The following is a 6,210-nucleotide window of genomic DNA, read 5'->3' as shown; positions in this document are numbered from 1 at the left end:
TGTAGCTAAGTTGCATTCTACATTCTGCTGTTAGTCATTTTTGTGTGAGAGAGATATAGTCTGCTTTACTCGCGAGGAGAAATCTGTTAAGCTAAGGAGAGAAATGGGAGTCTGCAAGCAGCTGTTTACTCAAAAGGACTACAGAAATCTGTTAGCTGCATTCTGTTACAGTTCATTCTGATGTATGTGGTTTCTTTTTGTTTCTTGTTGTACTTTAAAGTACTTTACTTTATGTGTGGGAATTAAAAACGGCAAGTAGCTCTGTTTACTCATAAGGAGAAAGCTGTTTTCTGTTGTAAGCTGCCTTCTGGTGGTGTGTGTAATCTGTTAAATGCTGCATTTAAAGTAAGGAGAGAAACGGCAGTCATTATCTGCATTTAAGCCAAGGAGAGAAATGGAAACGGCAGTCTCATTCTGATGTTTTAATTACTTGGAGAGAAACGAAAACAGCAGTCTCATTTAATGTTTTAGTTGCTTCGGAAGTCTCACTCTGATGTTTTAGTTGCTTGTAGTACTGTAATTTATGTGTGGGGAAAAATGGCAAGCAGCACTGTTTACGCACAAGGATAAAGGTGTTTTCTGTTGTAATCGTAGTACTTTACTCGTGAGAAGAAAGCCTTCCAGTAATCTGTTTAACCTAAGGAGAGACACTTCTCTTTTAGTACATTATGCAGCACTGTTTACTCGTAAGGAGAAGTGTGTGTGTGTGTGTGTGTGTGTGTGTGTGTGTGTGTGTGTGTGTGTGTGTGAAATGCCCCAGTTACGTATAACTGGTGCCTAGAGTTACTCAGGTTCAAACCCTGTACCTCAGGTAGAGGGTGCAAGAGCCTAAATCCTGTAACCATCAAGAAGTTAAGTCTGCATCTGGGTATGTTTGGCTGACAGTTGGGGGTATAGCTCAGTAGTAGAGCATTTGACTGCAGATCTAGAGGTCTCCGGTTCAAATCCGGATGCCCCCTTCCTATTTATTTCCAGCTTTACTCCGTAGCATTTCGCTTACTCCGAGGTGATCTCTGCCTAACACATAAAGCTATGTCAAACCCAGAGCTGTTGGACATGCTACACCTAAAGAAATCCCAATCCCTCCGAGCTACACGCTCTAGGCACCTAATCCTTGTCAACAAAATAAACAGGACATGCTGGAGGGATTGATTCATGTCCCAGAGACTTCCCATACTCTGGAACAGGCTACCCATCTATGTCAAGCAAAGTTCTTTATTAGCACTCTTCAAGAAAAATCTTGATGAGTGTATGGGAAATAGGAACTACACCCCAGGGATCACTTTTGTGTCTCTGCTCGACAGTGATACAGGAAAATAACTTTCTTGGGTGGCGCAAGCCAGGGAACCTTGTTGGCTAGGCTTAAGTAGGCCCTTGGGCCGATAGGTTCATAGGTAGGTACTAGGCTATGATACTTTTGGTCTGTTCCTCTTAAAATGTGTGATTTTCTGGCAAATCAGTGAGAACTGAATTCACTAAATAATGATAGCCATTTAAGTATGTCTTCCTATCTTTCAGGAAATGTATGGTAACAGAACATTTTATTCTAGCAACTTTTCTAAGATTATACAAGCAATATTTAAAATGTGTCCCTGGTTTTGGGCTTTTATCCCCCTCAATGCATTTTGGCTTTTTCCAGATTTCTTGTGCTGGACAGTTCTTCATGGGGAGAGAAGTTTAGTACTGCTTATAACAAGTCTGTTCATGTTAGTAGCATAACAGTTAGAGTATTTGCTTTGGATGCAGAAGGCTGTGGGTTCTGATCCCAAAGTATGTAGCTGGATTGCTAATACTGTACTGTCTTTTACTTTTAAAGGAGGTTGATGCTGCAGTCCTAAGAATGTCCTCTTTGGCGGAGATACCTAGTAACTATGAACAGTACAGTATCAGCAATCCCTATTGAAATATTACTAGCTTATCATTTTTAATGTAAGATAGGATATTTATTCCTCAAGGGCAACAAGCACTTTATTTGTAGGTGAAACAATGAAATATAAAGTTGTTTACTGGCAGCAGCCTCTTCATTAGTTACAGATCTCTTTAATGTGGAATTATTTAGATGACTTTCACTTCTGCAGAAGTTATGCATATTTACTGATAGTGGTGGATTGTTAAAGTTTGGGTAGACTTGTGATGGAAATGTTCTGAATTGGGAAGCTTTGTCCTTATTAGTTCATGCATTTTGCTTCACTGCTTACTGGAAAAAAGGTTCAAAACAATAAATTTAAAACCCGCTCTAACAGGTGTGCTGTATTAAACAAGGAATATAATTTAATACAATCAGGAAGGTGTAACAAAGAACACATGCATGATTCCTGTGCAAGGGGCCTATGATTTGAAAACAGCCCAAAGGTAATCTTTATCCACCACTGGCCAGATGCATTTTCTTTGAATGTGGGTTTCAATGCTGTTTCAATGAATGCAAGTTTCAAGGGCAGAGAAGTTTTAATGCTAAGCCTATTTTCATTGTGAGACCGTATTGCTTTGTTTAGCAGATGTCTATTAGTGTCTGTGCTATAAAATGTAAAATAAAAGTTTTAAGTGAAATCAAATAATCATTGTAGAAGTAAAACAGTATGCACATTACAGTGCTGATGGTAAATGGGGGGAACAGCCAAGTAATCAGATATTGGAATGGCTGCAGGGGGAGGGCTGTGTATGGGGGGCCCCATTCGACTATGATTTTGTGAGGGTGGAAGGGAGGCAAACTCAAAGACAGCCCCGGACTATGCCACTGATCAGTAGGCCATGCAGAATGACTTTTGGAGGTCCTAGCAAACTATATAATATTATTTTGCTAAGATTAGTGCAAAAGAACAAACAAGCAAAACCAAAACGTGAGGGGCGAGTACTAATCCAAGACACACCGAAAGATTCCACAAAAATACTCCGAAGATCTTGAACGCCAATTTATTTTAAAATAAAATGCGTTTTCGCTACTTCTAAACAAGAAGCAGCTTCCTCAGAACAACATCACTAAAAGGCGCCAAAAAGCATTTTAAATATGTACAGGAAGTTCTTTAAACAACATCATTTCCTGTCTTGGCGCTCCTATTATGGAACAGACAAATAAGTATTATACATTAAATGCAATAAAATAAGAAATATATATGCAAGAAAAGCATTTAAAATGTATTAAATTCAATTCTTATTATTAATAAATTCCTGAAGATACCTAATTACTACTTATACCTTTAAAAATATATTTATTATACAAAATTAAAAAATTTTAAAATTAAAATTAAAAACAATGAAAACATCCAAACATTTATCTACACTATATGTCTGCATGACAATTAATTCACGGGGATAAAAACTTTTAAATTTTTTATATATTTTTTATATTTTTTATATGCATCTTTTTGTGTCAGATGGAAATCCTATCAATTAGTATATTATATATTATAATATATTCATATTTTTTCATATTTTTTCACCTCAAACATCAGGCCTATCTCGTATAACTTTTTAATCCAAGAACTGCTGAGATATTACAGTTCTCATTTAAACCAGGTGAATTGAAAGCATCCAATTTAATTTGCCATTCCAATTCACGTAGCTCTAACATGAGAGAAAGGGGGCCACCTCTCACACTAGGAAGCATTTGGTCAACACCCATAAAGACAAACTTGTGGTCAGGGTAATTAGAAATGTGCTTAGCAAGGGCATTGTCAACCTTGCTATTTCTAATAGCATATATATGCTGGTAGACACGTTCTCGTAACTTTCGGTCGGTCTTACCAACATAAAATGCTGGACAGCATTGGCAAAAAGCCACATAAACAACAGATTTGCTCTCACAGTTAATTTTCTGGTGGATATAGTATATTTTCCCTTTTATAGAAAAGGATTCCCCTTGTCTAAAAAATTTGCACCAATTACAAGCTCCACATGTTAGTGACCCCTTACTTCTATTAAATTGGTTGGTATGTGGTTTTCTTTGTAGCAATTCTTTCAAATTTTTTCCTCTCCTGTACACCACTTTTGGCAATAATCCTAACTTTTCTGAAAGAAAGGTATCATTACTAATAAAGTGCCAATTTTTAAAAATTATATCACAAATTGATTTAGAATCAATACTAAAAGTGGTAATAAAACAAGTTGAAAAGTCAACTTTCTTATTTACTGTAATATCAATCTGAGTTGGCCTTGATGTCATAATCTCTTGTGATACATTTAATGAACTAACACTTTGGATTTCATGACTTTTATTTTCTTCTAATAAAGGTTTGTAAAAACCAGTTGATCGTTTGAATTCTATCTCCTCAATAATCCCATCAATAAGGATATCAGGATAGCCTCTATTAAGGAAAAGATTCTTGAGAAAATTACATTCCTGTTTGAAGGAATGGACTGTGTTGCACATGCGTACGGCCCTCACTACCTGTCTCTTCACTATAGATCGGTTCTGCCTTAGTGGATGTAAACTAGTAAAATGAAGTAGGGAATTTGCAGTAAGTAGGTTTTCGATAGACCGCAGACAAGTATCCGTTATTTATTGTGTCTTTGGTCAACCTCACATCTAAGTAATCAATTTCATTTATAGAAAACTGATGTGTGAATTTGAGGAAACATGTTGTACTATTCATATAATGCAATAAAATTTCCACATCTGATGCATCACCATGAAATAATATAAAAATATCATCCAAAAAATGCGTATACAAGCGAATTTTTCCTTTCAAATCAGCATTTTTTAGTAAATACTTATTTTCCCAAAAAGCCATAAAGAAGTTTGCCACGCTTGCCCCACAAGGGGAACCCATGGCTACTCCTTGTTTTTAGAGGTAATATTTCTTGTCAAAACGACCACGTCGATAGTAAGAAAGTTATCACCTTCATCATATGTGATGTTATTAATATTACTGAGAAAGGACGAGTCTTTACAGACAACCGGAATATTCTTAATGTATTTACCCAAAATATGATCTATTAGCCTAGCACATGGGTAAGTCATTGATAGTCTTCCATCCACCAATGCTCTCATAGGGGGATTCCCAAGATCCTTATGGATCTTGGGAATTCCAAACATAACCAGAGCCTTAGGAAAAGAGATATCTAGAAAATTATATAAATCAATATTAATCTTCCCACTCAAAAACATATTTCTCAAATATCCTCTGATCCTATTATAGGTGACATTCATTTCGTTAAGGGAAGAAGGCCTGTAAGCTGGTAATCCAGAACTAATAAAATTTTTTCAGTATACATATCATTATCAAAACTGACCAACCCTCCCCCCTTGTCCGGTTTGACGGCTCGGACCGGGAGTAGGTTGAAATTATTCAAGGCCGTTCTCTGTTTCTTACTTATGTTAGAACTGGTAGGTGGTTTTATAAATGTTTGGATGTTTTCATTGTTTTTAATTTTAATTTTAAAATGTTTTAATTTTGTATAATAAATATATTTTTAAAGGTATAAGTAGTAATTAGGTATCTTCAAGAATTTATTAATAATAAAAATTGAATTTAATACATTTTAAATGCTTTTCTTGCATATATATTTCTTATTTTATTGCATTTAATGTATAATACTTATTATTTGTCTGTTCCATAATAGGAGCGCCAAGACAGGAAATTATGTCGTTTAAAGAACTTCCTGTACATATTTAAAATGCTTTTTGCCGCCTTTTAGTGATGTTGTTCTGAGGAAGCTGCTTCTTGTTTGTAGCGGCAAAAACGCATTTTATTTTAAAATAAATTGGCGTTCAAGATCTTCGGAGTATTTTTGTGGAATCTTTCGGTGTGTCTTGGATTAGTACTCGCACCTCACGTTTTGGTTTTGCTTGTTTGTTCTTTTGCACTTGGTTTATGGTTTCGTCATGGCTACTGATGGTGCGGGAAGCCCAAGTACACCTAACATTTTTGGAAGTAACAATTTGAGACAAGGTTCGTCTGATATTGAAATAGGAGCTTTACTCCTTTCCATTTCACAGCGGATGGACTCATTACATTTACGGATTGATTCTTTTGAAAATAGAATCAATAATGGAGCAGTGGGAAATGGTTTACCGGTAATGCGTGGGGATCGCATCAATGTTGACTTACATGCAATTTTACCTTCTACATCGGGGAGTGATGTCCCTATACCTAATGCTCAGCGCATACAATCACCAGTTTCCAATACTGAGGATACCTACAATAATATTAATACTGGTCCGAGGCTTATTGGTGTTCCCATGATCTCAGACTGGATCAACAATTTGCAACC

General features: G+C 36.1%; 1 protein-coding gene and 1 non-coding gene across 2 annotated transcripts in view; one reads left to right on the top strand and one right to left on the bottom strand.

Moving 5' to 3' along the window:
- The window catches only part of EYA4 (EYA transcriptional coactivator and phosphatase 4), a 3,122,134-nt gene that overhangs the window by 2,466,001 nt on the left and 649,923 nt on the right, over positions 1-6,210 (bottom strand). The gene's annotated exons all lie outside the window — the stretch shown is intronic.
- Positions 888-959, top strand: TRNAC-GCA. The gene has a single exon. It is a non-coding gene; the product is annotated as a tRNA-Cys (tRNA).

Source organism: Protopterus annectens, chromosome 1.part1, assembly GCF_019279795.1.
Source record: "Protopterus annectens isolate FY-2018-M chromosome 1.part1, PAN1.0, whole genome shotgun sequence".
In the NCBI taxonomy this organism is placed as follows: Eukaryota; Metazoa; Chordata; order Ceratodontiformes; family Protopteridae; genus Protopterus; species Protopterus annectens.
Note: the sequence above shows the minus strand (reverse complement) of the source record. Positions and strands in the feature narration are given on the sequence as shown.